This window comes from Mus caroli, unplaced genomic scaffold, assembly GCF_978045245.1.
Source record: "Mus caroli unplaced genomic scaffold, Mus_caroli_1 scaffold_7, whole genome shotgun sequence".
Taxonomy (NCBI): Eukaryota; Metazoa; Chordata; class Mammalia; order Rodentia; family Muridae; genus Mus; species Mus caroli.
In genome coordinates, this window is record NW_028227262.1 from 57,160,264 (window position 1) to 57,170,663 (window position 10,400).

Genomic DNA, 10,400 nt, shown 5'->3' on the forward strand with positions numbered 1-10,400 from the left:
AACGTGAAGACCTGTATTAAAGGGTTACAGCATTAGGAAGGTTGAGAACCACTGGTCTAGAGGAACTGACTGACAGGGAGACCAGGAGGACTTCCTAGAGGAGGTGAGGTTTACACTTACATTGGGGAGGGGCTGCACAGACACCCGTTGTGTGCTGAGTGTCAGAGGCCATTTAGCAGAGTGAGAAACAGCTTTGCCAGAAGCCACACAGCGAGCAAGACAGTGTCAGAATTTGAACCCAAGGCTGCCAGAGCCTGTATTTCCAACACAGTGGATTTGAAGAGAGGCTGTGGCCCCCAGTCTAGAAGCTATAGAATGAACTACCATGAGCATGTATGAGCACCAGCAGTCTGCACAAGGCAGTGTGTGTGCAGCTCATGGCAGACTACTCTAGCCTATGAGGCAACAGGCTTCCCACCCCTCAGCTACCACCAACTGGCCAGACCTGCAGGTCCCCTGTAAGAACAGGGAATAGACTTTCTAGACTAATCATATGATATTTTCTGCCTGGGTGGCTCCAGGCAGCCCCTCGGTACACACCCAGTCCTGGCTCAGAGGGAAGCCCAAGTTGAGGGCAGTGCTAGACTTTAACTCTGTGGGGACCCTACAATTCAGAACCTAACCCGCCTGACCCCTAGCAGCAGCCAAGACATTCTAAACCAGCTCTTCCTGTGGAGCCCAGCTGATACTCATGGTTCTAGCCTCCTGGGGCCAGGCAGTTACGTAACACAATGTTCCTGTTCACACAACAGGGAGATCTTGGCAGAGGCCACTCTGGCCTCCAACCCTATAGAACCCCTCACCTCTGAGTTTGCATACCCCCCAAGACAGGCTCACTACCTCTCATTTCTGGCCTTAATGTTGCTTTCCAGGATTCTATAGTAGAATTTCCCCAGAGCACTGCACAGCTGTCATTACCCAGGGTTAGGAATTAGACACAGCTGAGCCAAGGGCTGTGCTGGGTAGTTTTACGTCTACTTGATAAGAGCTAGAGTGTTGCAAGATATTTGATCACACTCTGAACCCCACGATTGTGTTATTTACAGGGAAAAAAAAACTGTTTCTAGTTGTACTGTGGTTCAACCCTTAGCAACCACCTTTAATTCATCTGGCTGGATTACAAATACACTCTTAGTACACACTTTTAATCCCAAACAATGAAGGTGAAATTAATTTGTAGAAAGAAGAACCCATGTTTGCTGTGTGATTGAGTGGCAGACAAAGTGACGAATTAGAGAAAGATTTGACAGAATAGGGTATGCCCAACTCTCACGAGAATAGAGAGAAAAGGGAGGCCGTTCACAAGAGAGCAGTGCAGAAAGAAAGGACAGTGTACCACTGGGACAGTGGTACAGAGACAGGTTGCAGAGAGGGAACAAGCCAGGCACAGGTGAAGACAAAACGAGCCAGAGAATGAGAAGGGGCCAGAAGATTAGAAGAGATTGCTAAAGTTAGAATGAGACCAAACAGAGCAATTGAGGAGAAACTGAGAGAAGACAGATTGAATCAGAGTCAGCTTGGAGAGGAGTTTGAGCCAGAACAGCTGAGTTGAACCAGCCGATGAGAGATCAGAAAGAACTAGAAATGGTGGACTTAATTCTGCAGCAAGTCTCAGAGGCTGAAAACATTCTAGGCCTATATTAGATTGTATGGAGCCTAGAAGCTTCCAGGACCAGGCTGAGGTTAGCCGACAGAGGTACTAAGCCTCTGGGACAATGATTACTGGAGTCGTCGGAGAGGAGGGATGCTCAATTGAGAAACTGCATCCATAAGACCCAGCTTTGGCAGGCCTGTAGTGCATTTCCCCAATTAGTGATTGGTGGGGGAGGGTGTTTCGAGTGGTGCCACCCCTGGGCTGGTATTCCTGGGATCTACAAGAAAGCAGGCTAAGTATGCCAGAGGGAACAAGCCAGCAAGTAGCACCCCTCCATGGTCTCTGCATCAGCTCCTGCCTCCAGGTTCCTGCCCTATCTGAATTCATCTAACGGTGTCTAAGTACTGCTTTTAATGATGAACAATTTGGAACTGTGAGTGAGATAAACCCTTTCCTTCCCAAGTTGCTTTTGGTCATGGTGTTTCATCACAGCAATAGTAACCCTAACTAGGACGAGGTCTATCTCCCTCTCTTCTTCAGTTCCTGAGTTGTCCAGTGGGGTGAGGAAGGAGGTTTATCTGGAAGTGTGGCTGTCTGTGTAACCCTCTTCAGATAGCGCCAGCCCCAGAGCAAACGCTGTGTTAGTTTCTATGGTTCTTGCTGTGAGCATTATCCTGCTACCATCATCATTCAGTCAACTTTCCTCCTGTGTCTCAGCCTCCTGGACTCTCAGAATCTTCCTTAAGATAGTGGGGGGACTCACTGTGCCTGCCTGACAGGGTTCTGAGGCTCAGGACTCTTTGTACACAATAATGATTTCACAGCACCTCACATAGAACCTATGCTCTTTGTCCTTACACTGGGGCCTGGGTCAGAAGGGAAGGGTCCAGTGTCCCTCTAAGGATGTGTGACTCTGGACATCTAGATTCTCACTGCTTGTCATGTGGACATAACAGGGACCCTGTAACTGGGTCTTTCCCATACTTTCTCAGGAGTGTCTTCTCACATCCCCTCAATGGCAGCGTAATGAAGAAGTCAGGGACCCTGCCGAGCTGTCTCCTGTCACTGCAGACTTAGGCCCCAAGTAACAAAATTGATGAGGCACTGAGCTCATCCCATGTTGAGAGTACGAAGCAATGCCAGATCAGGATAGAGAGGCTGGTTGCAATGAGGAGACCAGGAAGGCTTCCTGGAGAAAAGGGATTGCACAGACACCCTGTGTGTCAGAGGCTTCCTGCGGTACAAGCACCCCAGTCTCCCCAAACAAGCCTGTGGGCATTTGGCAACATCTCAACTTCACAGTGGAAGCCCTCTGGTATCTGAGAGAGGGTATGTAAGTCTTAGCTGGGGACCCAGTGTTTAATGGTAGAGCACCTGGCTAGCATGTAGTTGGCCCTGGGTTCTGTCTCCAGCAAGGGATAAAACAAACAAACAAACAAACAAACAAACAAACAAACAAACAAACAGACAACCAACCAGTGGAATTAGATAGGGCAGACAGACCCAGCCAAGCATGTGTGTGGGGAGTGGGAAGCATGATCACCAGTGGAAAGAGGTCAGCATTTCTTGCTGTAGACAATTGTCGATCTGAGACAACTCTGCCTCTTTGTCTAGGTTGTGGGGCCCTGGCTGTGGTTGCTCAAGTCACTGTGGTCCCTGTATGGGCTCCACACATAACAGGAACCTCACCTACTGGTGGCCATTTAAAAAGATATCATGAGCAAAACTCTGTACTGGGTGTGGGGGTTCAAAATCAGGCCCACATTGTCTTTGTGGGAAGGGACAACAGGAGAATGATTAGCTATTTAAGCCAAGACCTAAAGGAGGCCTTGCTAGGTTCTTGGCATGAATGCTAGACTTAGAGTCAAGATGGCTCTGGGGAGATCAGGGAGAAGGTGGTCAGTGAGCTGCTGGATGATGGGCAGCCATAATCAGTGTAGAAACACTGAGTGTAGGGGTTTGGGCAGGCCTCCAGGAGATAGGAAGGTGTGGCAAAGATGCAGCAATGGGCCCTTGATCTAGAATACGCACCATGTCTCAGTGGAAGGAACTGAATTCTTCAGACAGATCCCCAGGAGAGTCTCATGGTGTTTCCAGGGATGAGGAGACGACATCGCTGTGAGTCAGAGTAGCACTTTATCTCCCTTACTCTGGAGTCCCCAGGAGTCACGGGAATAACAACGCCCAAAGAACATCCAACTTGTTCCTGGAAGCAGATGCCTAGGGTGCAAAGTAGGTCAGAGGCCATGGAGAACTAAGGAGTCCCGCTCAGTCCTAAAGGGTACAAGCTAAACCAAATTTCAGTTTGTGGTGTTGGTGCTGGGTATTTTTGTGATGTGGTTTAGAGTCACTATTGTCTCCATTATCAGATCATTAACGTACTTCCATTAACTGCAGATCTGCTTCCGGTTTAATTAAGATACTGAGGCATCTATTATAGTTTAAAGTTTTAGGCCTTTCACTGGGGCAGACTCTCAGCTCTAACCTGGCTTCCCAGGACTGTGTCGTCCCCCCCCCCCCCCCCACGTGGCTAGCTCTTTACCTCACTGCTCTGGTCTCTCTTTTGCTTCTTCCATGTTTTTTTCTATTCTTCCATATCCCTCCTGTTTCTCTGCCTGCCTGGAAGTCCTGCCCCCTTTTTTCCTGGCCCAGCTATTGGCTCTCCGTTCTCGGCTCTTTATTATATGCAACAAGCAGTAAGACATTGCCTGGTCCATCTCTTTGGCTGCCTAAGGCCTTGGGGATTGCCTGACCTTCAACTTTTGGGCAGGTGTGGAAGGACAAGCATTTACAAATAGGAAGCCCAGTGATAGGCCATAGAAATGACAACACCAAAATCCTGACAGCACTTAGCTCTGTGTCACACAGAATTAACACTTGAAAGTACAGAGACTTACCTTAATACAATGTGAAGAAAAGTCACCCCAACAACCACTTCATCAGCACACATCTGCTTATAGCCAGTCCCTGGTATGCCTCCATCACATCCCTGAGAGTCACCTTGTCAGGTGGTTTCATTCTGTTCCTATCTACAGTCATTAAGGTGTTCTGGTAATAGCCCAAGTGGGCTGTGATGGCACATGCCTGTGTGAGCTGGAGGCTAGTGTGGGCTACAGTATGACCCTGTGTCGTAGTTTGGTTTTTATTATTGCAAAGAGACACCATGACCAAGCCAACTCTTATAAAGGACAATATTTAATTGGAGCTGGCTTACAGTTTCAGAGGTTCAGTCCATTGTCATCATGGTGAGAAGCAGGTAGACTTGGTGCTGGAGGAGCCAAGAGCTTTACATCTTGATCTGAATAAAGCCAGGAGGAGACTATCTTCTGCAGGCAGCCAATAGGAGGCTCTCTTCTATACTGGGTGGAGCTTGAGTATAGAATGTTAAAGCCCACCCCCATAGTGAAGAACTTTCTCCATTAAACCACACCCACTCCAACAAGGCCAAACCTCCTAATAGTGCCACTTCCCATAGGCCAAGCATATTCAAACCACCACATTTAACTCCCTGGCCCCCATAGTCTTGTTCAAACATATAAGTTTATGAGGGCCATATCTAGCCATGGCATAATGCAAAATACACTTAGTCCAATTTCAAAAATCCTCATAGTCTATAGCAGTCTCAACAATGTCGAAAGTCCAAAGTTCAAAGTCTCTTCTGAGACTCATGCAATCACTTAACTGTAGTCTATAAAATCAAAACCAAAAAGCAGATAACATACTTCCAACACCATAGAGAAAAAATTCAGTATTTCTAAAGCAAGACCGAAACTAAGCAAGACCGAAATTAGCTGGGCAAACTCGAAACTCTGCATCTCCATGCCTGATGTCAAACACTCTTCAGCTCTCCAAATCCTTTCATCTTTGTTGACTACAACACATTTCTGTCTCTTGGACTGGTTCCACTCCTTGTTAGCAGCTTTCCTCAGTAGGTATCCCATGGCTCTGGCATCTCTAACATCTTGGGGTATCCAGGGCAACTTCAGCTTTCCAGCTTCTTGTTCCAATGCCTGGGATCCACACATGATCTTCTGGGTTCCTCCAAAGGGCTTGAGTCATGCCTCTAGCTCTGCCCTCTGTAGCACTCTAGGCTCTGATCTACTCCATTCCACTGTTGCTGCTACTGTTCTTGATGGTCATCCCATGGTACTAGCATCTCCAATATGCTGGGGTCTTCTGCTGAAATTATGCTTCACCAATGGCCTCTCATAGGCTTTCTTCATAGTGCCAAACCTCAACTTCTTTGAATGATCCCTTCAGTTCTAAGCTGTCAACGGCAACTGAGACTGTACCTTCACCAATGACCTTCCATGCCTCTCACAGTCTCAAGCCTCAGCTGCTTTCTGTGACCCCTTCATACCTTCAAAACCAGTATCACTTGGATGATTCTTACACATTACCAAGTCCAGCTGTAGCATGAGGTACAACATTGGCTATCTCTGGAACATAGTTTCTTTGTCCTCTCAGAAAACACTTCCCAGAAGATTTCACCTCAGTGATGCTGGTCTTTTCTTAATCATCGCTAATTTCTTAGCTTCAACTAACTGGCATCAATTGTCCCAGTAACCACTTCTACTCTTGACTCTTAAGCCAGAGCCACATGGTCACAGTTGCTGAGTTCTGCTGGCCCAGGACTGAAGGGATCATGCAAAGAAGTTGAGGTTTGGCACCATGAAAAGAGCTATGAGAGGCCATTGGTAAAGTATAATTTCAGTGGAAGATCCCAGGCTGTAAAGTTGAAGTTGCCTTGGATATCAAAAGATTGCTGAACCTGGAATATGCCCTACTTCTTCTATTACATATTACCAACTTTCTGTTTTCCAATTTCTTCACTCCCTAAGCTTGGCTGCCTTGGAACTTGCTCTGTAGACTGACTTTGAACTCAGAGATCTGCATGCCTGTCTCCTAAGTGCTGGGATTAAAGATATGTAGTCAAGTTGACAATGGAAAATAACCATCACAATCTATCCTTTGTAAATTTGACAAATAGGCATAAGTCCTTATGTCTAACTGAAAACAATAATAAGGTCACAATAACACCTAATATGATACAACCATCCCTTGTTCAACTGCAAACGGATAATTAATAGGTTTAGCTAGGTGGGATCTTGCAATGAGGTCACCACTCCTTTAATTCCATTTAATATCCTTGAACACAGGGTTTAGATCCATTGTACTTTCTTTAATACTAGAACCATTCACTTTGTATTTTTCCTTTCTAAACTTGCTACGCTTGATTAAAATGTTCCTCATAAGAGTGAACCACAGGACAAAGTCTAAACACTCTGTCTCAAAAAAAAAAAAAAACAAAAAATTTCTCTGTCATACATAAACATGCACAGCCGTCTGAACTAGGAGTGTTAGTCCTGTTATGATGGCATTTTTCCCTGACCGTAAATTTGGATTTGAATGAGTGCAACTGGCCTTTTTGTTTGTTTGTTTGTTTTTCAAGACAGGGTTTCTCTGTATAGCTCTGGATGCCCTGGAACTCTCTCTGTAGACCAGGCTAGCCTTGAACTCAGACATCTGTCTACCTCTGCCTCACAAATGCTGGGATTAAAGACATGTGGCACCTGTGTCCCTTTGGGGTAGTAGTTTTTGTGTTCTGATCAAGGAATCATTAACTCCTTGTATGTGCGAACACACATGTGTGTTCTGGGCTGTCCTCAGAGGCCAGAGGGCATCAAAACTCCTGGAGCTGGTGTTAGAAGTAGTTGCAAGAAGGTATGTGGGTGCTGGGAATCAAACTTGGATCTTCTGGAAAAACCTTAAGTGTTCCTGACAGCTGAACATCACAATTTTTTGTAGCCTAGACTGGCCTTGAACTCCTAAGTGCTGTGTTTTCAGGAGTGCACTGGAGTGTATGTGCCTGTGTGTTTTATTGTTTCTTCATTTGTTACAAGTTCTTCCCTGGGGCTGGAGAGATGGTTAAGAGCTCTGACTGATCCAGAAGAAGACCAGGTTCAGTTCCCAGCACCCACATGTTGGCTCACAACCATTTGTAACTACAGTCTCAGGGTATCTAACACCCTCTTCTGACCTCCGCTGACTCCAGGCACATACATACATACATAGCCATACACACAGGTAAAACACTCATGCCCATGTTTAAAAATTTTTAAAAAGTAAATGTAAGACAAAAGTTGTAAATCTTTTTAAAAGAGTGCTTTCTTTTTACTCTCTTTCTCTCTCTCTACCCCTAGACCCCCCCCCCCCCCCCAGTAGTCTGTAGCCTAGGCTGGCCTAGGACTTACAATGTCATCTGGACTGACTCTGAACTTGTGTCAATCCTCCTGCCTCAGCATGCTGAAAAAAGGGTTACATTTCTCCGTTCTTTTGAATGTCTGCTTCATATTTAACAAAAGGCTGCCACTCATTGCAAGTCCTGTGTTCAGTGCCAAGGAGGAAATGCAGTAGCTCCTTGGAGGTTACAGCCCAGTGTGAGCCGGCCAGCTGGCTGAGGTGACGAGATAAGGATGGTTTCTCGGAGGTGGAAGAAAGATTGATTAGAGCCAGTTGCCAAAACACAGGATGGATGAGGCCTTCCCAAGAGAGAATAAGATCCAGAGACCTTACTAGACCACGAGCTCAACCAGTATCAACAGTTAAGTATCTTTAACTGGGTGGTGGGGGAGCATGCCTTTAATCCTAGCCCTCAAGAGGCAAAGGCAGGAGGATCTTTGAGTCCAAGACCAACCTGGGTTACAGAGCTAGTTCTAGGACAACCAGGGCTACACAGAGAAATCCTATCTTGAAAAACCAACCAACCAACCAACCAACCAATCCCCAACCCAAAAAATAACCAGTTACCTTAAGACCACCTTCCTTTGGGGCCTCTGCAGTTTATATGTAGTTTATTCTCCACTTAGAATAGAGAGAAGGAGGTCCCACATCTCTATCTGAGGTTCTCTGCTGTGCTCAGTTAGGAGTGTTTGGTTCATCTTTGGTGAGGGACAGAGCAGACAGGGGAAATGGGGGTTGGGGTAGGAGCAGAGAGAGATCCAGGTCTTGTGCTGTATGGAAAGTAGGGGATGGGTGGGTGTGCTTGAGTCCCTGGTAGAGCTGGGACCCTCCAACCTCTAGATCTCCATACCAAACATGAACGTTTGATCCTGACTGTGGCTCGTTGGCCATGTTCATGGATTTGCTTGGGGGCGGGGGCAGATTGCCTCAGACTTCTCCAAAGAGGCTTTGCACTGTGATATAAGACCATGGCTGCCATCCCTCTACCTGCAGTCCTCAGGCTTTGTAGGGCACCTCTGTCTTGGCTTCTATGGCCAGTGGTCTGAGGTCCCAAAGGGGACCCCACCCTTCAAGTCTGTCTATTGGAAGGTCTCTTGGACCCCTTCAAACTCATGGGTGGAGGGCTGGAGAAAGGCCCCAAGAATGTGCCACTAACCCTCAGCTCTGTCTGGAATTTCACAGTGACATTCAGAAGTCACTAAACTTAGCACCAGGACCTGTGGCCTCTGGGTAGTCCAGGCATGCCAGAGGTTAGGCATGAATTATGGTGAGCTGACAGGAAAGAATGGCACAGGCTATGGGGCTCTGAAGACCTATCGAACCCTGGGCAGCAGGCAAGGTCTGGAGAGGCAGTCCTGAACTACTGAGGCTTGTGGGCCTGTCCTTTTCTGTTCCCCAGTGCCCAGAGAAGCAGTCTCCTGCTGAAAGATCTTGGGGTGGGATGATTTTTGCCTAGTCACTTACTCCACAAATATTTACCTAGCATCTACTATACATCAGGCATCTGGTTCCTTGGAACACAGAGGACCAATTACTTGCAACAGTCTCATTCTCTGGAGTTTAGACCCCTCTAGGGGAGACACCTGGGTTGAGAGAAAGGCTGTGTGGGAGATGACAAGTGGAAGCAGGGGATCTTCCTGGAGCAGGAGGTGCCTGCTAAAGGCTCAATAGGAAAGTTGGGGAACCCAGTTTGTAAGAGGGAGGAGGGTGTGACCTGCAGGGCAGGCCTAAGGTAGTCTGGGAAAAGAAGGGACATTCTCTGATGTCCAGTAGAGCTGCTTCCCTGGCTACAGTGGTGCCATTTTGACATTTTGCTTAGTTCTTGGAGACTAAGTTACTCAGAAGTAAGAGGCCATATTTGGGGATGGGACAGATTTGTGCTGGACAGATTTGGGCAAACTGGACAGGTTTGACTCCCCTTGATGTGTGATGCTGGCAAACTAGACCACCTCTCTGATCCTTCATTTCTTTCTTCTGTAGAGAGGTGATTATTAGAACTTGCTGGGGTGGTGATGAGAAGAAAATTGGGATACCTACGTGAGACGTTGGCTGCAGGACCTCAGACCAAGCAGTTCCCTTACTAAAAGGATGAGTCCCACAGGGCCTGCAGCCTGTCCTGAGTCATCTATGAGCACAGACCCCACTCCAGCATCTCCACCCTGAGACTGGCCTGATGTGGCAATGCACCTGCTGGGCCAGGAGGCTTCAGTACAGCCCCTGATTTGTAACCTGGGAGGTGGCAAGGGCAGGGTGGCTTGGGTGCCAAGATGGAACAAACCATCCTGCCCTGTCCAGCTTCCTAGGGGACAAAGAGAAGGTCGTTCCATTGAGAGGAGCAGCTGTCGGTGACAGGGCCCAAGTGCTGGCCTGGTGCTCTCTCTCTCCCACGTGGGTGTGGTCCTGCAGGCTGCCAGCTCTGTGATGGACAGACTGGCTCTCTGTACCTTCCTCCTAAGGAGTGGCCCTCATCACTGCCCCACACTGCCAGGCTGTCTCATGAGCTGGCAGACTGGAATCTGTGCTCTCAGAGACCCTCCACTGTCCTACTGGATGCTCGCCTTTG